We start from the raw sequence: 24073 nt of genomic DNA on the forward strand, positions 1-24073 counted from the left end.
AACCCCTCCATCCTTCCCCTCAGTTCAAACATAACCTTCTCAAGAGTCAAGAATTCCAACAGGGCCCCCCGTCACACCAGGGCACAGGATGGAGAGGTTGCTCTCCATCCCATCAGGATCCGCCTACGGGCGATCAATGAGGCGAAGGCTACAACATCTGCCTCCGCACCTGTTTCCAATCCTTGCTGGTCCGACACCCCGAATATGGCCTCCCAGGGGCCCGGGTCCAGTTTCACGTGCACCACTTTAGAAAGTACCCTAAAAACTTCCTTCCAGTAATCCTCCAGCTTTGGACAGGACCAAAACATATGAATGTGATTAGCGGGGCCCCTACATTTTCTACTCCTTCAAAGAATCGGCTCATCCTCACCCTCGTGAGGTGTGCTCTGTATACCACCTTCAGCTGTATCAGCCCCAACCTCGCGTACGAGGTGGAGGCGTTCACTCTCCGGACCACCTCACACCAGAACCCCTCCTCCATATCCTCTCCCAACTCTTCCTCCCACTTTGCTTTGATCCCTTCCAGTGGTGCCTTTTCCTCTTCCAAAATAGCTCCCTAAACTGCCGACACTACTCCCTTCCCCAGTCCCCCTGTCGTCAGTATCTCCTCCAGCAATGTGGAGGCCGGCTCCACTGGGAAGCTCTGTATCTCCTTTCTGGCAAAATCTTCCCTGGCTCAAATCTGTGGTTCCCCTGAATCGGCATTTCTCTTGACCCTGCCCCCAACCCGAAGTGTTGCCGAAACTGTCTCCAAATTCTCAATGAAGCTATTATTACCGGACTGCCTGAGTACTTCCCCAGGGTCATCGGGAGCGGCGCTGTTGCTCGTGCTTTCAAACTCTCCTCCATTCTGACCCACTGGGAGTCAACCCCTCTGACCCAGCTCCGCACCTTCTCCACATTCGCTGCCCAGTAGTAATACTTCAGGTTCGGAAGACCCAAACCCCCTGCCTGCCTTCCCCTCTGTAGCAGCACCTTTCTAACTCTGGCCACCTTCCCTTCCCATATGAACAAAGTAATCATTCCCTCAATCTCTCTGAAAAAAGCCTTTGGCAGGTAAATTGGCAGGCATTGGAAAATAAACAGAAATCGCGGCAACAGATTCATTTTAACCGCCTGTACCCGATCCGCCAGTGACAGAGGGAGACCATTCCACCTTGCCAGATCAGCTACCTTTGATGTTTTAACATGGTAAATGCTACTATATAAATGCAAGTTGCTGTTGGTCCTCCTGTCACCATTCTTGAATGACAGCATCACTCTACTGAAGGGGTGGTTCATGAGTCAATATGTCACACACACCTTGCACGCCTTAATGCTCAAATTCACCTTTGAAATGGAGAATTCTAACAAGCCCCCTTTTCTCCATGTGTTGGTTGAGAAATCCGTTAATGGGTTCTCGGCTACTGTCTATTGCAAGCCCACTCTTCACTGGTTAATATACACGTTGAAATGCCTGGAGCTCCATCCGTTATAAGATTGGCCTTATCAGCTGACTTATAAATAGGGCCCTTGCCCTTGAGAGCGTGGTGGTGAGTCGCTTTCTTGACCCGCTGCAGTTCATGTGGCATTGGAACACCCTCAGTGCTATTATGGATAGAGTTCGATTATTTTGACCCGGTGACAGTGAAGGACCAGTGATATGGCTCAAAGTCAGAATGGTGTGCGGCTTGGAGTGGAAGTTGCAGACGTCGGTGTTCCATGCATTTGCTGCGCTTATCCTTCTAGTTGTTTTTGGAAGGTGCTGTCATAGGCACCTTGTGAGTTGCTGCAGAGCATTTTGTAGATGGTGTACACTACTGCCATTATTTGGTAGTGATAGAGGAAGGGATTGTTTAATGTGACGGATGGGATGCCATTCAAGTAGTCTGCTTTGTTATGAGTGTTGTTGAGCTTCTTGAGTCTTGCTGGAGCTGCACTCATCCAGGCAAAAGGACTCTGAAGTGGAGATAGCTGCAAGCAACACATTTTAAAGTCAACTTGCAAGAATATAGAACATAGAATCCCTACAGTGCAGAAGGAGGCCATTCGGCCCATTGAGTCTGCATCGATCATCTGAAAGAGCACCCTACCGAGGCCCTCACCCTCATCCTATCTCCATAGCCTCACCAAACCTTTTGGACATTAAGGGGCAATTTAGCATGGCCAATCCATCTAACCTTCACATCTTTGGACTGTGGGAGGAAACAGAAGCAGCCAGAGGAAAGACAAGGGGAGAATGTGCAAACTCCACACAGATAATCTCCCAAGATCAGAATTGAACCAGGGACCCTGGAACTGTTAGGCAGCAGTGTTAACTATTGTGCCACAGTGTAAGCCAGACATCCAAAGTAATCAGAAGGGTGGTGACTCCTTACTGCGTATCTGTGAAGCAGTGGTGTTCTGATGAGATGGTTGAGCAGCTGAAAGAGTGTATGGAAGGCAATGCTTGAATACAAGTGGCATCCAGGGCAGAGGAATACCAAAAGCAGAGATTGAAACCTGGAAGTGGATTTTCAATGAAGCTTTCTTGACATCATGTGGAGCGAATCAGCACATCTGGCTGAGGATGTTTACAAATACTTCAATCTTGTCATTTGCACTGAAGTTCTTGGCTGCCCCACCAATACAGATGGGGATATTTTGGAGGCTTATTTATGGGATGTGAGCGCCGCTGGCTAAACCAGCATTTCAGTCATCCCTAGTTACTCTTGGAAGGGGGTAGTGAGCTGCCTTCTTGTGCCACTGCTGTCCCTGAGGTACACCCGCAGTACTGTTTGGAAGGAAGGTCCAGGATTTTGACCCAGCGACAGTGCAGGAATGGCAATATATTTCCAAGTCAGGATGATAAGTGGCTTCAAGGGGAACTTTCAGTTGGTGACGTTCCCAGGTATCTGCTGCTCTTGTCTTTCTAGATGGTAGTGGTCGTGGGTTTTGGAAGTCTAAGGAACCTTGGTGAGTTACTGAAGTGCATCTTGTAGGTGGTACACACAGCTGCCACTGTTCGATAATGGTGGGCGATAAAAGTTTTGTGGAAGGGGAGCAATCAAGCGGCTGCTTTTTCCTGGATGGTGTTAAGCTTCTTGAGTGTTGTTGGAGCTGTGCTCATCAAGATAAGTGGAGAGTATTTCATCACACTCCTGACTTGTGCCTTGTTGGTGGGGGCAAACGTTGGGCTGTCAGGTGGTTAGTTACTTGCTGCAGGATTCCTAGCCTCTGAACCTGCCCTGGTAGCCATAGTATTAATAAGGCTTGTCCAGTTCAGTTTCTGGTCAATGGTAACTCCAGGATGTTAATAGTGGGGGTTCAGTGATGGTAATGCCATTGAATGTCAAGGGGCGATGGTTAGATCCTCTCTTGTTGGAGATGGTCATTGCCTGGCACTTGTGCGATGCACATGTCACTTGCCACTTGTCAGCCCAAGCCTGGATATTGTCCAGCTCTTGCTGCATTTGGGCATGGACTGCTTCAGTATCTGAGCATGATGCTGAACATTGCGCAGTCATCAGCGAACATCCCCACTTCTTACCTTATGATGGAAGGAAAGCCAATTGATGAAGCAGCTGAAGATTGTTGGGCTGAGGTCATTACCCTGAGGAACTCCTGCAGTGATGTCCTGAACTAAGATGATTGACCTGCAGCCACCACAACCATCTTCCTTTGTGCCAGGTATCACTTGAGCCAGAGGAGAGTTTTCCTCCTGATTCCCAATGATACTAGTTTTGTCAGAGCTCCTTGATGCCATACTCAGTCAAATTATGCCTTTATGTCAAGGGCAGTCACTCTCATCCCTTCTCTGGCAGTCAGTTCTTTTGTCCATGTTTGAACTAAGGCTGTTGTGAGGTCTGGAACTGGGTGAGCTTGGTGAAACCTAAATTGAATGTCCGTGAGCAGACTATTGCTGAGTAAGTGCTGCTTGATAATACCATTGACTTTACTGATGATCAGTTGGTACACTGTAATCACAAAGTGAGTTCTGCTTCACACCCATGCCATGGGCGGCACGGTAGCACAGTGGCTAGCATAGTTGCTTCACAGCTTCAGGGTCCCAGGTTAAATTCCCGCTTGGGCCACTGTCTGTGCGGAGTCTGCATGTTCTCCCCATGTCTACGTGGGTTTCCTCTGGATGCTCCGGTTTCCTCTCACAGTCCAACGCAGGTTAGGTGGATGGGCCATGCTAAATTGCCCTTAGTGTCCAAAACGGTGAGGTGGGGTTACTGAGTTATGGGGATAGGGTGGAGGTGTGGGGAAGGGTGCAGACTGGATGGGCCAAAAAGCCTCCTTCTGCACTGTACTTTCTATGATTCTAACCTGAGGTCTCAATCAGGAATCTATCCATTCATTTGGGCGTAAGAGATCCCATGGCACCATTTAGAGAAAAGCTGGCTGGGAGTTCTCCCAGGCCAATGTTCTTCTCTCAAACTAACATTATTGAAAATAGATTAATTGGTCACTCGTCCACTACCTATTTGTGGAACTTTAGTGTGAGCAGATTGACTGCACAAGTTGCCACATTGTAATGGTGACTGGTCTTCAAACATAATGCATTGGCTGTGAGGAACTTTGGGACACCCTTCAGTGCATCACTGAAGGTTACACTAACTGAGGAGTCATCTTTCGAATGAAGCACAGAATTGAGGCCCTGTATATCCTCTCAGATGGATGGAAAAATGGCTGTGGCAATATTTGGAAGAAGAGGGGGGGAGCCCTCCCTTGTGTCCTGTGGTCAATATTTGTCCATCAGTAAACACCACTAAAACTGATTGTTTCGCCATTACCTCAGTGCTGCTCGTGGCACCTTTCTGTGCACAAAGGTATTTCATTGGCTGTAAAATCATTTGCGATGTCCTGACTTTGTGAAATTCACTACAGAAATGCAGCTATTTCTTCCTCCTATATAAATAAATTGTAATCATGATTCTTGAATTTCAACCTTGTGCACTGTACCTCAAATTCTTTAGAGACACTTAATTTAATTCAGTTTTGTTCACGTCCTGGACATTATTATCACTGGATTTGTGTTTTTACTATAATTACTTACTTAACTCTTACTAAATTAGGTGTTCAAAACAATGACAGAAATTAAGTCAGCCATAACTAACTGCAGTCATGTTGTGATCGGAGATGTTCCAACAGCACATCAACATTCATCCAAGTTACAGCCTATCCCCAGAAAAAGATTACAATGCATTTATCATGCTTCATCTCCTACACTAATTGAAGCTGCGACAAGATAATAGGTGTAACCTGCTTGGAAGTTTCAAAATCCCGTGCAATACTTTGTACTTTGAAGATGTCAAATTTCCCAACTCCAAGAATGTCCATTATTATGGCAAATGGACAATAGCTTGGTGCATGTGGCAACATCTAGGCTTGCCTTTAATTTGTTACATGGCTATAGAGGTGAGAGAGAATCCATGTACCCTGACTTTAAATTCTAACAGCTCAATCATGAATAGTGAATAGAATCATTCAGTGAATAGAATCGATCGTGTCGTTCAGTGTGTGTAATGTGTTACGACACCCTGGGCAAGCGCGTCGTCAATTCCAACCACACGTGCCCCTGAGTCACAACACAAGATCATTTAAAATATATATATTTTTATAAAGGTTTTAACATTTCATTGTAAACTTTACCTAACAAGACAAGACCAACAATGGGCAACACGGTGGTGCAGTGGGTTAGCCCTGCTGCCTCACGGTGCTGAGGCCCCAGGTTCGATCCCATCTCTGGGTCACTGTCCGTGTGGAGTTTGCACATTCTTCCCGTGTTTGTGTGGGTTTCCCCCCCCACAACCCAAAAGATGTGCAGGCTAGGTGGATTGGCCATGCTAAATTGCTCCTTAATTGGAAAAAAAGAATTGGGTACTCTAAATTTATAAAAAAAAGATAAGACCAACACATGCAAACAGACTCAAAAACAGCTTCTTCCCCGCTGTTACCAGACTCCTAAATTACTCTCTTATGGACTGACCTCATTAACAGTCTGTATGCTTCATCCGATGCCGGTGCTTATGTAGTCACATTGTATACCTCGTGTTGCCCTATTATGTATTTTCTTTTATTCCCTTTTCTTCCCATGTACTTAATGATCTGTTGAGCTGCTCGCAGAAAAATACTTTTCACTGTACCTCGGTACACGTGACAATAAACAAATCCAATCCAATCATATTTACAAAAAATTACAGCCACTGCGGTTCAGGCAGCAATTTACAAGCAAGCGGTTTTCTTCTCCTCCTTTCTCATATTTTGGGTGCTTTCATTCCCCCCTTCCTCTCTCTTCCTTGTTTCGTGACTTGTCCTTGTCTATCTCCTGACCCCCACCCCCCACCCCCACCCCCCTACTTTATTGGTCGCTGGCTATGAACAGTTCTTGGAACAAGTTGGTGAACAGTATCCACATCTTGTGGAATCCTTCCTCCGATCCTCGGCTGGCTTACTTTATTTTCTCCAGCCTGAGAAATTCCGCCAGGTCGGACAGCCAGTCTGCAGCCTTCAGTGGTGCTGCTGATTGGCAGCTGGCTGGTGATCAGGGACGCAAAGGCTAGGGCGTCAGCCCCCTTCTCCGTGAAAATCTCTGACTGCTCTGATACCCTGAAGAGAGCCACTAGTGGGCACGGCTTCACCCTCACTCCAAATACCCTTGACATGGCCTCAAAGAAGAACCTCCAGTACCCAACAAGTCTGGTGCAGGACCATGGCATGTGGTTGTGATTGGCTGAGCCTCCCTGGCACCTTTCACACTTGTCCTCCATGTCCGGGAAGAACCTGCTCATTCCTATTCTGGTTGGGTGCGATCTGCGCACCACCATTAGCTGCGTTAGGCTCAGCCCTGCGCACGTGGAGGTGAAATTTGCTCTGTGCAGTGCTTTGATACAGTGTCCTCCTATTTCACTGCCTCCCTCTTCCTCCCATTTCGTTCTTGTCTCCTCCAGGGGTGAACGTACCTCCTCTAATAGTCGCCCATAAATGCCCGCACAATTCCCCTCTCCTAGTTTACCCGTGTTCATGACAACTTCCAATAATGAGAGTCCTGGTATCTGGGGGTACGTCGTTGTTTCCTTGCGGAGGACCTTTTAGATCTGTATGTACCTGACGCCAATCCCTCTCAGGAGTTTGAGTTTGTCCATGAGTTCCCCCAGGGTCGCTACTCTATTGTCCGTGTACATGTCCCTAACAGTCAGTGCCCACTTTCTGAAGGAGGTGCCCATTATTGTGAAGGTGGGAGGGGGGGCTGGGGGGGAACTTGTGATTTTTTCAGATGGGGTCAGAATGGACATCTCAGTAAATTCAAATTCATTTGGTTCCACGGCCAGAGCATGGCCACCACCACTGGGCTTCATACCTAGCTGGGGGGAATGGGGGTGCGATTGTGGCCAGCGCTCGAGGGATGTCTCTTCGTGGGAGTTATCCTCCATCCTCACTCACCATTCTCCCCCTTCCTTGACCCAACCCCGTACCCTTTCTGCGGTGGCCGCGCAGTGGTAGAACTGGAGGTTCAGGAGATCCCAGGCCTCCTACATTTCTTCTCCTTTTGTAGGACCATTTTCCTAATCCTCGGGCTCTTCCCTCCTCAAACAACCACCATGGTTAGTTTGTGGTGAAAAAGGCTTTGTGGATGTAGATTGGGAGGGATTATTAAAAACATTGTTCATTTATTGCCCATCCCTAATTGCCCAGGGTCAATCACATTGCTGTGTGGGTCTGGAGTCACATGTAGGCCAAACCAGGTAAGGATGGCAGATTTCATCCCAAAAGAACATTAGTGAACCAGATGGATTTTTACGACAATCGACAATGGTTTCATGTTCATCATTAGACCGTTAATTCCAGATTTTTTTTATTGAATTCAAGTTTCATCATCTGCAGTGGTGGGATTTGCACCTGGGTCCCCAGAGCATTAACCCTAGGTCTCTAATTTACTAATCCAGTGACAATACTGCTCTGTCACCGCCTCCCCAGGAACACGAAGAATAACCTGGGCAGTATGTTCATCTTGATCGTCTGCACTCTCCCAGCCAGGAAGAGTGGGAGTGAGCCCCACCTCTGCAGATCCTTTTTAACTTCCTCTGCCAGACTCGTCAGGTTCCATTCATGGACATGTGTCCAGTCGTGGGCTATTTGGATCTCCAGGTATCGGAACTTGGGCTGGGCCAGTTTAAATGACAGCCTCCCCAGCTCTGCTCCTCCCCTTGCAGATTCAGAGGGAGGGTTTTGCTCTTACTCAGGTTCAGTTTGTAACCGGATATGTCTCCGAACTCCTGCAGGAGTTTCATTATATTTCATTCAAGCTCACAGAATGTCTTCTAGGCAAGGAGGGCCATGTCCAGCCTCCATGGGGGGGGGGGGGGGGGCGGCGTTGAGCCTGACCCATCAACAATCTCACATTCACGAAGTGTGGAGCGTGATTGGAGATCATGATTGTGGACTACTCTGCTCCTACTCTCCCTGGATGCACCAATTTCCCCACTATGAAGAAGTCGATTCTGGCCTCGACCCTGTGGACCTGGGGGGAAGAAGGTGAACTCCTTCTCCATTGGGTGCATGAACCTCCATGGGCCCACCGCCCCCATCTACTCCATGAAGTTGTTCAGCTCTCTTGCCATGCCAGACATTGGGCCTGGATCTGTCCATCCATGGGTCCTGTACACAGTTGAGGTCTCACCCCATAATGAGTTGGGTGGAGTCTATGTCGGGGATTTCTGCCATGGTTTTCTTTATGAATTCCACATCATCCCAGTTGGGAGCATACATGTTTACCAGGACCAATGGTGCCTCTTCCAGGACACCCCTAACCATGATATGCCATCCCCCTGGGTTCATAACCGCCTTTGTCACTGTGAATGACTCAGGGGAATGAGCAGAGCTAACCCCTGAGGCTCCCTTGCCACATGACACTGCCAGTCCTGGAGGCCTCAACCACGGTCTGCATACACGCGGCCATGGAGACTATCTCTGTCCAGGATTGCGCCATATCACCCATTGACTGTGCCACCACCTTCTGGGTTTGTGTCACATCAGCCAGTGACTGCGCCATCACCCTCTGGGACTGGGCCACCTCCCTCTGTATGTGGCAGGTCGGCTAGCGCCTGGGAAATGCCGCCGATGTTCCCAGCCATGGCATGCTGTGACAAGGCCACGCACAGAAACACCGTTGCAATTTCCAAGTGGACCTGCCCTGAGCCAATGCCAGCGCCTGCACAGAATGCCCAGGCCTTGGACCGACTGATACTTAGCCAAAACAGTCATCCCCAATCCCTCCATCACGGTGCCACCCGAGCGGTTTTGGCCTGGGTGGCATGCATGATTGGCACCAAGTTCTGCTCCTGCCCATGGTTAGACTCCTCTGACTGTGCCTGCTCGTTCTGGATGCTCGCCAACAACCTCTCATGTTATACCTGGCTCCGCGGCTGCATCTCCATAATTGATCGGACTGTCCGTTCCAGAAGCCTGAAACCCATCTGGATGGCAGTTAGTTCCTGGGGTGGGTCCGCCCTCCAACCGTCCGCCCCTCAGGAGTTTCTACATCCACCTACTGAACCGGATCAGCTGCGTGGTGCGCACCAGAGAGTGTCTCTGGAGCCTTTTCACTGAAGTGCCCAACCATGTATATGGGATAGTGGAGGGTGTTGGAGCTGTGACGGGAAGTCAGTGTCATCCTCCGACTCGAGCTCCGGGTGCCCTGCGTCTTGGATGGAGGGTTGGCGCCAGAGCTGCTCTCATCATTGGTGCTTAGCTCACAGGGGGGCTGGGGGATGGTGACACCAGATGGGCCTGCCGTATCTCCAGCAGGTCCAGCAAGACACAAGGCGAGATTGCGCCAGGAGTGGCGGTGGTGGAGGTGAGCATGTGGATGTGGGTGAGAGGGTGGTGAGGATGGGGGTGGTTTAGGGTGAGGGTGGGGGTGAGTGTGAGGGTGGTGTGAGGGTGGTTTTGGTGGGGGGTTGACATGCATGTCATGGTGAGGGTGGTTTTGGTGAGGGGTTGACTTGCATGTCATGGGCAACCGCAACTCAGCAGGGTCTCACTCGCCTGCGGCCGAACCCCACCCGAACCCCACCCAAGCGACTTCCCTTTCCTCCTGTCTGCTGACCACATCCAGGACACTCTGCTCTGCCATGGTGAGGGGTCGCAAGTCTGGCGGTTCCCCCCCCAATCTTCTCCCGCTCCTTGATGGTTATTGGCAGCCCTCTCCTGAGGGAGGGGTGTGGGGGCATATGGAAAATGACAGTGTTAGACAGTCAGATGCATGCAGCCCAGGAGGTGAGTAGCTGGTCCCTCAGTGGGCAGGGCAGCCGGCCATGGCGGCCGGTATGGGTGCCAGCATGTGGTGCAGGGTGGGGTTCGGCTGCCCTCCTGGTTTGGGGAGTAGCGTTATGGGTGTGTGAGATGGGTGGTCATGCCTGGGGTCACAGTGCTGCCTACTCACCCTGTTTGCCCTGAGGAGGTTGTGCAATTTCTTCTGGCCGGTCCGGACAGTATTACCTTCGGCACTCACTGCCTCTGCCACCTGCGCCCAGGCACGGCGAATGACAGTGGCTGGCAGTCTCCTTCCCAGGCCGGGATACAGGGTCATCCAGCTCTCTTTCATCGCATCCAGGATGGTCTCCAGCTCGGCTTCGGTGAAGCGTGGAGCTGCTCTCCTCATTGCCATCTGGTTGGCTGGGATGGTGTGTGTGGGGAGTGAAGCGTGTATATGCAGCTGCAGCATGTCAGCCTCCTGAGTGACAATCTCGGACCCGGCGAATCCTGCACCCTTTCTCATTGGATTTGATTGTGTTCCAAGTGGCTCCAGTGCCAGCCCTTTAACAGTAGCTGAATCGGTCCAGGTGCGGCACCAGATTTGCTGTCGTGAAATCGCCGGCGTCAACACTTATCCTCAGTAATGGAGAATCCAGCCCTAGATCTTTTCACTCGGCCATTAAGTCCCCTGATGTTCCAGGTGTAGTGATCTCTGTATATGTATATACATAAAGCGTTAATGTGTAGTCAGTACAGTCAGATGATCACTAGAGGGCAACACATACAGGGGATATAAATACAAGCTCAATCTGTTTTCCCGCTCTCTTCTTGTGTGTTGTGGCTAGAGAACAGTGTATAGTTAGCTCAGAGTGCAAGTATAATATTCATAGTTAATCTAATTCTATCTTGTTTAATTTACTTACTGGTAAAAGCATTGAGGAATCAAACTCACATGTTTATTGATTAGCTACTCAACAAATTATTTATTATCACTTGACGACTTCAAGTATTCATCATCATCAAAGTTAAGAACTTCTCGGCATAAACAAATGTCTAACACATATTACTTTTAAGTAATATAATCCCACGCAACAATTCTGATAGGGGGCTTCTGTTTCCCTGCCCACCCCCACCCCCCCTCCCCCTCCTGCGGGTTCAGCTATACTTACCTCTTAGATGCGTCCCTGCACTCCGGGGTTTCCCTTTGTTTGGGGGCCACCCAAGATGGACATTTTTGGTGCTCTTGTTCCTGCTGTCACCATGTGCGACACGTTGTAATCAGCGTTCTACCCACCCCACCTTCGGCCTGGTGCTTGGCCAGGTCTGCTCCAATGTCCTGGTACACACGGATTGGGTGTCCCTCCTATTTGCAGGAAAATGAAATGAAATGAAAATCGCTTATTGTCACAAGTAGGCTTCAATTAAGTTACTGTGAAAATCCCCTAGTCGCCACATTCCAGCGCCTGTTCGGGGCGGCTGTTACAGGAATTGAACCGTGCTGCTGGCTTGCCTTGGTCTGCTTTCAAAGCCAGCGATTTAGCCCTGTGCTAAACAGCCCCTAAATAATAAGGAGGAAGGTCAAAATATAAGAGCCTTTTCTTCCAATGGTGGTTCTGTAGCAGGCTTTCCTCACAACATGCTGGTTGATCCAAGTCCTTGGTTTGCAGCTGGTAATGGTCTTCTTTGCTGAGTCATTCATTCAGTACAGCATTTACAGGCAGCAGGCCTTCTGCAGAATCACTTTATGCTTTATCAAACTGGGCCTTCAGCTCGAGGTTCACTCAGGCCTATTTCTTTCTTGAGACTCTTTATCTCACATCAAACCCTTCTTCCAGCTCAGGGTTTGACTTCAAGCCTCTGCAATCTTGAGAGAATGGCACCCAGACTTACTGGACAAAGAATCAGCCCTCACAGTGGCCTTATGGAGAGCATTAGTCAAGTCTTTTTGGAGAGAATTAATTAGAATCCTCCAGGCAAGCTGCAGAATCAAAAGTGAAACCAAACCGGAACCTTGTGACCCTGGGAACATTCCAGTCGGATCATATCCAATTACCACCTGTTATCGGGCAGAGCACAGCCTTTTGGGCCAATTCGTTGGCCACCAGCCAAATCAATAAAACTGAGTCATCATTGACACCAGCCAACATCCAATCACCGCTCTAAAACAGCATAACCTTCTGGAAACATCTGTTTGAATTAATGGTACAAGCTGCTCACAGGCTGCTTTGCCAAAAAGTCACAGGTCCATTAAACGTCCATGGATCAAAAATGTAATGGGAAAAAGCAAAGAAAGGGGAAATAAAGGAATAAATAGGAACAAACAGGAAGGACCCTTACAAATACCTCAATTTCACCACAGAGATAAATGGAATTAGAACATGAAGTGTCTGAAGTTCACTTTTTAAATAAATTTAGAGTACCCAATGCTTTTTTCTAATTAAGGGGGCAATTTAGCATGGCCAATTCACCAACCCTGCACATCTTTGGGTTGTGGGGGTGAAACCCATGCAGGCATGGGGAGAATGAGCAAACTCCACACGGACAGTGACCAGGGGCCAGGATCGAACCCGGGTCTTCGGCACCGTGAGGCTGCAGTGCTAACCACTGCACCACCGTGCCGTCCCTGTTTCTGAGGTTCTTTCACGTATTTTGCCATCTGTGTTTCAACAAAGCAAATAAAAATGAATATCCTTGTCTGGATGAAAGAATGACATTGATGTGGTGATGGGATTTTCTTCTCCTACTGAGGAACCCAATTGCGGAACGAGAACCATGTGACACCTCCGGTTGGACGCAGAGTGGCAGGCCATGCACAATCACAAAGATCAAAGGGGAATACCTTTGAAAAGGTGGAGGCAAGGGTCTCTATTGTCTTTCCAGACCCTGTCTTTTGTTCTTCTCCTCCTCCCCACCCTCCTCCTCTAACCAAAAAAGAAGGCACTGTGAGAAGGACAAGCAAGGTATTCTTATATCTTTCTTAAGTGTGCAAGGGCAGAGATAGCAGTTAGGGCAGTGGCATGCTCCTCCTGCCAGTTGTGGGAGCTTAGGGAACTTTCTAGCGTCCCTGGCGACCACGTCTGTGGGAAGTGTAACCAGCTGCATCTCCTCAGACCGCGCAGTTCAGTTGGAGCAGCAGCTGGACTCATTGCGGAGTATACAGGGAGCAGGGCGTGATAGACACGAGCTTCAATGAGGTGGTCACACCACAGGTTCAGACTGGTAGATGGGTGACCACCAGGAGAGGCAGGCAAGTAAAGCAGGAGTCTCCTGTGGCCATTCCCCTCTCAAAAATGTATACCTTTTGGATACTGTTGGGGGGGGGGATAGCCTCTCAGGGGAAGATACCAGCAGCAGCCTAGGCAGGAAGAGGTAGGAGGTCCTGCAAAGATAATGCAGGGAGTTAGGTCGGGAGCAAAAAAGCAGGACCTCCAGAGTAGTAATCTCGGGTAGTTGTGATGGGTGACTTTAACTTCCCTCATATTGACAGGGAATCCCTTACAGCCAGAGGCTTGGATGGAGAGTAATTTGTCCAGGAGGGCTTTTTGATACAGTATGTTGACAATCCAACCAGGGAGGCGGACATACTAGATTTGGTATTGGGGAATGACCCAGGCCAGGTGATTGATGTTTCGGTGGGGAAGCATTTTGGGCTTAGCGACCATAATTCCATAAGATTTTGAATAGTCATGGATAAGGGGCGGCATGGTAGCACAGTGGTTAGCATTGTTGCTTCACAGCACCAGGGTCCTAAGTTTGATTCCTGGCTTGGGTCACTGTCTGTGTGGAGTCTGCACGTTCTCCCTGTGTCTGCGTGGGTTTCCTTCGGATGCTCTGGTTTCCTCCCACAAGTCCCGAAAGACATGCTGTTAGGTGAATTGGACATTCTGAATTCTCCCTGAGTGTACCCAAACAGGCGCTGGACTGTGGTGACTGGAGGCTTTTCACAGGCACTTCATTGCAGTGTTATCAGCCTACTTGTGACAATAAAGAGTATTTATTTATAAGGACAAGAGTGGCCTGTGGGTGAGGGTGCTTAATTGGGTGAGGGCCAATTACATCAAAATTAGACAGGAACTGGAGAATGTGGATTAGGAGCAGCTATTTGAAGGCAAATCCACGTCTGACATGCATGGGGTTTATAAAGGCTAGTTGATTGAAATACAGGACAGGCATGTCCCCGCAAAAATGAAAGATAGAAATGGCAAGATTCGGGAACCATGGATGACAATGGAAATTGCAAGCTTAGTCAAAAGGAAAAAGGAAGCATATGATTGGTCTAGACATCTAAAAACTGACAAAGCCTTTGAGTGCAGTGAAAGTAGGAAGGAACTTAAATGTGGAATTAGGTGGGCTAAGTATGCCATGAAATGTCTTTAGCAAACATGGTCAAGGAGAATCGCAAGGCTTTTTATGCATATATTTGGAGCAAGAAAAAGAGTAGGCCCACTCAAGGACAATGCAGGGAAGTTAGCGTGGAACCACAAGAAGTGTGTGAAATTCTTATCGGTATTCACCAGGGAGAAAGACATGATGGATGTTGAGGTCAGGGATAGGTGCGTGAACGATCTTGAAAACGTCAATATATCAAAGGAGGAAATGTTGAGTATCCTAAATTGCATTAAGGTAGTCCCCAGAGCAGGATGGGATCCATCCCAGGTTACTGCGGGAGGCAAGGGGAGAAATAGCTGGGGCCTTAACATATATCTTCACATCCCCGTTGACCACAGGCAAGGTTCTAGGGGACTGGAGAATAGCCAATGTTATTCCCTTGTTTAAGAAAAGAACTAGGGATAATCTAGAAAATTATACGCCGGTGAGCCTGACATCAGTGGGGAAGTTTTTGCAAAAGATACTGAGGGACAGGATATATGCACATTTGGAGAAAAATTGACTAGTTAGTGACAGGCAGCATGGCTTTGTACGGGGAAAGTCATGTCTCCCCAGCTTGATTCAGGTTTTTGAAGAGGTGACAAAGAAAATTGATGAAGGAAGGGCTGTGGATGTAGTTTATATGGACTTTAGTAAGGCATTTGACAAGGTCCCACATGGCAGACTGAGACAAAAACTAAAGTCACATGGGATTCAGGGTGGGCTGGCTGGATGGATACAGAACTAGCTTGGTTATAGAAGACAGCACGTAGCGGTGAAAGGGGCTTTTCAGAATAGAGACCTGTAGCTAGTGATATTCCACAGGGATCAGTGCTGGGACCTCTGTTGTTTGTAGTACATATAAATGATCTGGAGGAAAATGTGGGTGGTCTGATTAATAAGTTTGCGGATGACACGAAGATTGTCGGAGTTGCTGAGAGTGCTGAGGATTGTCAGAGGATACAACAGGATAAAGATAGATTGGAGATTTGGGCACAGAAATGGCAGATGGAGTTTAATCTGGACAAATGCGAGATGATGCATTTTGGAGGATCAAATCTAGGTATGAATTATACTGTAAATGGCAGAATCCTTAGGAACATTAACATATTGAGGGATCTGGGCGTGCAGGTCCACAGTTCCCTAAAAGTGGCAACACAGGTGGCCAAAGTGATTAAGAAGGCATCTGGCATGCTTGTCTTCATCAGCCGTGGCATTGAGTACAGGGAAATCATGTTGCGGTTGTATAAAACCTTGGTCAGCTGAATTTGGAATATTGCGTGCACTTCTGGTCACCACATTATGAGAAGGACATGGAAGCTTTGGCGAGACTGCAAAGAATGGTCGCCAGAATATTGCCTGGTCTCAAGGGTGTTGGCTATGAGGAGAGGTTGAATAAACTAGGATTGTTTTCACTGGAAAGACGGAGGCTGAGGGGAGACCTGATAGAGGTTTACAAAATTATGAGACGCTTAGACAGGGTGGATAGTCAGAGGCTTTTTCCAAGGGTGGAAGTGTGGGCAGATTAAAGGTGAGAGGGGAAAGTTTAAGGGAGATGTGTGAGGTAAGCTTTTCACAGAGAGTGGTAGATGCCAGGAACGTGCTGCCAATGGATGTAGTGCAAGCAGGCACATTAGCAACATTTAAGAGTTGTCTGGCTGGGGACATAAATAGGGAGAAAATAGAGGGATATGGACCGAGTAAGGGCAGAAGGTTTTGATTTTCGTTAGTGCCTCATGATCGGCAGTTTCATTGGACAGTTTGTTTTGTTAACTGCCAACAAGTGGGTTGGTCGGGGCAGTGTTCTGCCTGACAATGGTCAGTGATTGATTCCTGCGTAATTATTTATGAGAGAACTTAGCAGAAGTGTTTAGACCTTAGAAATGAAAGAAAATCTCTCTTTCTTTCCTGCTTACTAAAGTGAAATAACTTCTCTATTGTTCTGAAAACTGTACCTGGCACATCCTTTGCTGTAAACCTGAAATGATGCTGAGTCTGCAGAGAAAGCAGACAATCTTGCCAGAGAAAGCCATCTCAAGCCGAGAAGGAAGAAGTACCAAAACTAAAGCCTGAACTTCAGAAAGACATTGACTGGAAGTCATCCTAGTGCATCAAAGATCCTTATCCTTTTATTTTTATTTTATATTATTTTTCCCTTTCCACCACCCTTTCCCCTTTGTTTTGTTTGTCTGTGTGTGTGTACATGCAGAGAGTGGGGCAAGTTAGGGAATGTGTAGAGAGCGAGGCAAGTAAGGAAGAGTGTAGAGAGTGGGGCAAGTTAGGGGAGATTAGAAAAAGGGGTGGCGCAATTACATTTTTTGCCCATTTAATTATTGCACTGTACATAATAAAAGGTTACTTGTGTTTTAAAGTTACAAACCTGGTGACAGCTGTTTATTGTGCTCAACTAAGGACATCAGGTATTTTAAACAAAATCTAATTTCACCTGTGTTGCGACTCTGGGCCAAGGCTGGAATTAACCCGCACTAGACCAAGGTGTTGTGATACCAGAGACATTATACTAAATGAGTAACCTCTCTGTCGCCCAATGTAGAGACACACTGTCCACTAGGGTGTTGATCAACATAGCTCCTAGGTCCCTACCTTTGTCTGCACTGATCCAGGGACCTGAGGAAGTGGGAAGGCTGCCACTGGGCTCAGCATTTTCAGGGTAGAGAAATATGGGCAAAGGTTTCCAAGCCTAATAGTCATCTTGTCATACTGCAAGAAATTAATCCATCTGGTCCTTAGCAATGACAAAGTTCAACCTTGGCTACAATGCCTTTATTTGTGGTTGAATGTATTGACAATGATGGCTCACCACACACATGAAGAGTGCCTCACTGAGTAAAGAGCTGGAGCGCTATCAGTTATCTGAATTGCACAGATCTCACACGCTTTGTCCAAACTCCTGAAATCTCATTTTAGCTTTGAGATTCGTCCGTGATACAAAAAGCAGAGGTGGCCCATACTTTTAATCTAATCCATAAGCAAAATAATGTAGATACTGAAATAAAAACAATGATTGGAGGGTCAGTCAGTTGAGTTGTTTGGAGGTTTGTACACTCTCTCCGCTGCCTTGACCTTGCCCCTGCATGTTCGCGACAAAGTCTCTCTCTGTTCAGTGCCTTCCCAAATTAACCTTCTCCCATTTTAGTTGGTTATTTATTTTAATTAGCGATGCAAAGTTCGTAAGCTAATCAGTTTCTCCTGGTCCTGTTGTATTGAGCGGGAATAGGCCTCTGCTGAGTCTGTGAATTGGACATTCTTCTATAATGTGGTGCATAGTTTGCTCTCTCCCACAGGCACAAAGGGGGCTGGCACTGATTCCCCATCTGTGCAGGTTGGCAAAGCAAGGCCCGTGACAGGTCCTGAACCTGTTAAGGGTGGACCACGCTTTCCTTGGAAGGTTAAAACCAAGCAGATGTTGGGTTGGGTTTGAGACTAGGTACTTGTTTGACATGTCCAATGGTTCCCATTCATTTGTCCAGGTGGAATTTTGCGTTGAAGTCCTATGTGGGAGGAATTTTTCCAGATTGGCCTTCTTGATGGGAGTGGTACATTGGTGGGCTGAATAGATCAGCATGAAGTGCCAAATGGGGGGCATTGCAAACTTTTTCAATCGTTTTGTGAGTTGTTGTAAGTCGTCGCAGATATGTGGAGGAGTTGTGTTTGCCAGGACAGGAAGCCAAAGGAGTAGTGTTGAGCGTAGTGTTCTAGGAAATATACACACGGTAGTATTTAGCTAGGTGTGTGAGTGATGATCTTGACCAAGCAAGGGAGCAGTATTCTGCTACTAAGCATGAGAGTGCGAGTGCTCAGGGTCGGTGGGTGATGGTAGCAGCACCCCACTTTGAGTCGGCTAGTTTGGTAATAAACTTGTTTCTGGACTTGACTTTGGCCGCAGTTGCTTTTAGATGTTCCTGGAAGGCCAGTTTCCTGTCTAAGCTCACTCTGAGGTATGCTTGAGTTGGGTGCGGTTTTAACTTGTAACCATTCAGTTGGATGTTAAGATCTTTATTGCCTTTTGCATTGTAAAGATGGAATAAGCTGGAGATGGTTATATGCTTCATCAACAATGATATTTTGCTCATCATGGGTCAGCCAAGATGTTTCACATCTTCAGGGATGCTTTGAGGACACAACTAAAACTTTTCAGTGGGGGTGGCTTTGGTAATGATATGTATAATCTAGAACAAAGAACATAGAACATTACAGCACAGTACAGGCCCTTCGGCCCTCGATGTTGCACCGACCTGTGAAACCGATGAAAAGCCCATCTACACTATTCCCTTATCATCCATATGTTTATCCAATGACCATTTAAATGCCCTTAATGTTGGCGAGTCCACCACTGTTGCAGGCAGGGCATTCCATGCCCTTACTATTCTCTGAATAAAGAACCTACCTCTGACATCTGTCCTATATCTATCTCCCCTCAATTTAAAGCTATATCCCCTCGTGCTAGCCATCACCATCCGAGGAAAAAGGCTCTCACTGTCCACCCTATCTAATCCTCTGATAATCTTGTATGCCTCAATTAAGTCACCTCTTAACCTTCTTTTCTCTAATGAAAACAGCCTTAAGTCCCTCAAGCTTTCCTCATAAGATCTGCCCTCCATACCAGGCAACATCCTGGTAAATCTCCTCTGCACCCTTTCCAATGCTTCCACATCCTTCCTATAATGCGGCGACCAGAATTGTACGCAATACTCCAAATGCGGTCGCACCAGAGTTTTGTACAGCTGCAACATGACCTCATGGCTCTGAAACTCAATCCATCTACCAATAAAATCGAACACACCGTACGCCTTCTTAACAAGCCTATCAACCTAGGTGGCAACTTTCAGGGATCTATGTACATGGACACCGAGGTCTCTCTGCTCATCCACACTGCCAAGAATCTTACCATTAGCCCAGTACTCTGTATTCCTGTTACTCCTTCCAAAATGAATCACCTCACATTTTTCTGCTTTAAATTCCATTTGCCCCCTCTCAGCCCAGCTCTGCAGCTTATCTATGTCCCTCTGTAACCTGCAACATCCTTCCGCACTGTCCACAACTCCACCAACTTTAGTGTAATCTGCAAATTTACTCACCCATCCTTCTACGCCCTCCTCCAGATCATTTATAAAAATGACAAACAGCAGTGGCACCAAAACAGATCCTTGTGGTACACCACTAGTAACTGAACTCCAGGCTGAACATTTCCCATCAACCACCACCCTCTGTCTTCTTCCAGCTAGCCAATTTCTGATCCAAACTGCTAAATCACCCTGAATCCCATGCCTCCGTATTTTCTGCAATAGCCTACAGTGGGGAACCTTATCAAACGCTTTACTGAAATCCATATACACCACATCAACTGCTTTGCCCTCGTCCACTTGTTTGGTCACCTTCTCAAAGAACTCAATAAGGTTTGTGAGGCACGACCTACCCTTCACAAAACCGTGTTGACTATCCCTAATCAAATTATTCCTTTCTAGATGATTATAAATCCTATCTCTTACAAACCTTTCCAAGACTTTGCCTACAACAGAAGTCAGACACACTGGTCTATAGTTGCCGGGGTTGTCTCCACTCCCCTTCTTGAACAAGGGGACAGCATTTGCTATCCTCCAGTCTTCTGGCACTATTCCTGTAGACAATGACGACTATAGTGTTTCCAGTCAATATTTGGAAAGTCCCCCATAACAACTACCCTGTTACTTTCGCTCCTATCCAGAATCATCTTTGCAATCGTTTCCTCTACATCTTTGGAACTTTTCGGAGGCCTATAGAAAACTCCCATCAGAGTGACCTCTCCTTTCCTGTTTCTAACCTCAGCCCATACTACCTCAGTAGACGAGTCCTCATCAAACGTCCTTTCTGCCACCGTAATACTGTCCTTCACTAACAATGCCATCCCACCCCCTCTTTTACCACCTTCCCTGAGCTTACTGAATTTTTTAACCCTGGAACCTGCAACAACCATTCCTGTCCCTGCTCTATCCATATCTCCGAAATGGCTACAACATCGAAGTCCCAGGTACCAACCCACGCTGCAACTTCACCCACCTTTTTCCGGATGCCCCTGGCGTTGAAGTAGACACACTTTGAACCACCTTCCTGCCTGCCGGTACATTCCTGCAACCTTGAAATCTTACTCATGAACTCACTACTCTCAACCTCCTGTATACTGGAGCTACAATTCAGGATCCCAACCCCCTGCCGAACTAGTTTAAACCCTCCCCGAAGAGCATTAGCACATTTCCCCCCCCCAGGATATTGGTACCCCTCTGGTCCACGTGCAGACCATCTAAGGAGAGTAAAGGGTTAACAAGATGATGTTCATGTATATCAACACTAGATGGCATCACTGAGTCATCTGAAAAAAGGCTGCAACTCTAGGCATGCTGGGAGAAGCTGTTGGAGAAGTTGATGTAGAAGGATAGCGTGAAGTTGAGTTAGAGTGTATGTTATATATTAGAGAGATAATTAATTACTGTACCATAGATTCAATACTATTATTTTGTTAACTGTTACTCAGTAAAGTGTGCGAACCATTTCAAGTAGTGAAAATTCATAACATACTACCAGTAGTGTAAAATAAACTAGTTTTGATTTAAACATATAGTTTTATGTTCTTTGTCAACACTACGACTTTGGCTATCTTGGCGAACAATACAAGGAACATAACAGCTTTCAGTGATTAACATTCCAACACTGGGCTCTCTCACTGGCTTTAAAATGGCCGCTCTGTGCAGTGTTAAACGAGGGACAGATTTGGGCTCCAAAATTAATCAGAAGATTGAAGAGTTGGCCTCTTGAAGGGAAGTAATTTCCCCCTGTATTGATCACCAAGCAAACACCGAGACAAGGAAAACAATTTTGCCTGTGTGCAATAACATAAAGTGTGCCTTTCTCTCAGACTTTAAAACGGCCTTTCTGCCTCACACAATATAAAGCTCTATGCCAGCTGTCGCTTCAAAGTAAAAATCAATTTGCGGGTCAAGAGATGGGCCGTTTTTCAAAGTTATTCTTTCATGAGATGTGGGTGTCACTTGTTCGGCCAGCATTGATTGCCCACCCCGAATTGCCCTTGAGAAGGTGTTGGTGAGCTGTCGTCTTGAACCTCTGCAGTCCATGTGGTGTAGATACACCCAGAATGCTGTTAGAGAGGGAGTTCCACGTATTTGACCCAAAGGCAGTGAAGGACAAGCAATGTATTTCTAAGTCAGGATGGTGAGTGGATTGGAGGGGAACTTGCAGGTGGTGGTGTTCCCAGCTATCTACTTCCCTTACCCTTTTAAGTGACAGACGTCGCCCTGGGGTAACACAGACTGCAACATGATGCAGGTAGACTATAAAGCATACACCAAACGTAGTCGTTGGTTCAATACGATTTATTGAACTTCTGTAACAATGCACACAGCTGGCTGTGGGTTGACTCTCTACTACTCTAAGTAAACCAACTCTAACTATCTAGACCAGGCTAGCTCTGATCCACATGTAGAAGCTGCTGACTGATATGTACACCCTGACTGTCACTACAGTTGCCACCAGTGGAAAGAGACGGAGTGTTGATGCCTCGTGTGTTTTATAGTTGGAAGCCCCCCTCTGGTGCTCTGTCTGGTGATTGGTTGTGTTCTGTCCTGTATGTTGATTGGCTCACCTGGGTGTCTGTCACTGCCTGCTTTTACCACATGATGTGCATGGGTGCATATTATGACATTCCCCGTTTTTTAAAAAAAATTGTCGGTTGCTTAGAGCATATACGACATATTTACAGAGATAATTATTTACAGCAATTGGTGAGTGAATGCATATGTACATGTAAGGTGTCTAGTGTGCAAATACAGAACAATATATACAAAGGAATCATTTATAAGTCCAGTTGCTGGGGCTGGCGTCAGATTCTTGTCGACCGCCTGAGAGGTGGGGGTGGAGATGATGGCGCGGGAATGCAGCCAGATTGGTGGCCTCGTGGAGCGAGGTGTCCGGAGAAGGCTTAACGACATCTGGGAACATGAGATCTGGTGGTGGGCAGGCAAGTTTGCGGAGTGTCCTTCTGTTGCGCCTGACAATGGATCCATCAGCCATGCGAACCACAAACTACCTGGGAGCAGCCTGTCGACCAACAACAGCTGGAGCTGACCAGCCTCCACCAGGCAACTTGATGCGAACAGCATCTTTCGGAGAGAGCACAGGAAAATCAGTAGCATGAACATTGTATGTCAGCTTTTGCCGATTTCTGATTTGCTGCATCTTTTGCAGCACTGGGAGGTGATCCAGGTCAGGTAAATGAATGGCCAGAACAGTCGTCCGCAGGTTACGATTCATAAGGAGCTGTGCCGGAGACAGACCGTTGGACAGAGGGTTGCCCTGTACGCCAGGAGAGCAAGGTTAAAGTCCAAAACTGAGCCCGCAGAATCCACCTTGAGGATGGGTATGTGTGTTGCTGAACGTGAGGAGGCCTTGTCATACATGGTAATGATGCCCACTCGATTTGGGGACTCCGGGCAGTCGTCCTCTGGATCCGTGGCGATATCAGGTTCCGAATCCAGCAGCCCTTGCTGCACACTTCGAACGCGTTTGCGTTGGAACTGGGATCGCTGGCCCACGATCGGAGGTGCAGACCTGCACAAGGCTGCATAATGGCCAGGCTTCCTACAATTTAGACATCGCCTGCCTCTTGCAGGGCATTGCCGCTTTAAATGGGCGCCACCACAGTTCGGGCACGTCATCACGTTGACGTGCATCGTCGGACATGCGCAGTGCGGTCAGCCACCGCTCGCACCTGCGCAGTGTGGTCTTCGGCCGCTTCATTCTCCCATTCGTGGTGCGCATGCGTGGGACCCCGGGAAAAGGCGTGAAATGGCCGCCTTCATCGCTGCTAAGGCGCCGCATTCGGGCAATGGCCTGTACACTCTCTGCCTCGTGGGAGGCAGGTTGGTCCTGCTCTGCCGATTTAAGGCGGGAGTAGCGACGTTTCACCTGTTCATGGACTTTGCACGTCTCGATGGCTACTGGCAGGGTCATATTTTTTATTTTTAGGAGCTGCTCCCGCTAGGCATCGGAGTGGACGCCAAACATGATCTGATCCCTGGAGCGAAATTCTCCATCCCGCCCCGCCACATTTCTGCCCCGACCCGCCGGCGGGATGCTCCGTTACACCGGCCGGTCAACGGGGTTTCCCATTGTGGGGCAGCCCCACGCCGTCGGGAAACCCCCGGGCGCCGGCAAAATGGAGACTCCCGCCGGCGGAGAATGACGCCCCAGATGAGGGAATCAGCAGTGTCACCGTAGTTGCAGGATTCCGCTAGAATGCGGAGAGATTGGAAAGGTCATCCTTACCCTGAAGGCGTTGCTGGAAGACTTAGCGCTCGAAGCTCTCGTTCGTTTTGACTTCACAGTGACTGTCGAATTTGGCTAACTAGGTCTGGAACTTGGTCTTGTCCTCACTGTCAGCAGAAGTGAGCGAATTGAAGGTTTGGATGGCCTG

This window comes from Scyliorhinus torazame, chromosome 10, assembly GCF_047496885.1.
Source record: "Scyliorhinus torazame isolate Kashiwa2021f chromosome 10, sScyTor2.1, whole genome shotgun sequence".
In the NCBI taxonomy this organism is placed as follows: domain Eukaryota; kingdom Metazoa; phylum Chordata; class Chondrichthyes; order Carcharhiniformes; family Scyliorhinidae; genus Scyliorhinus; species Scyliorhinus torazame.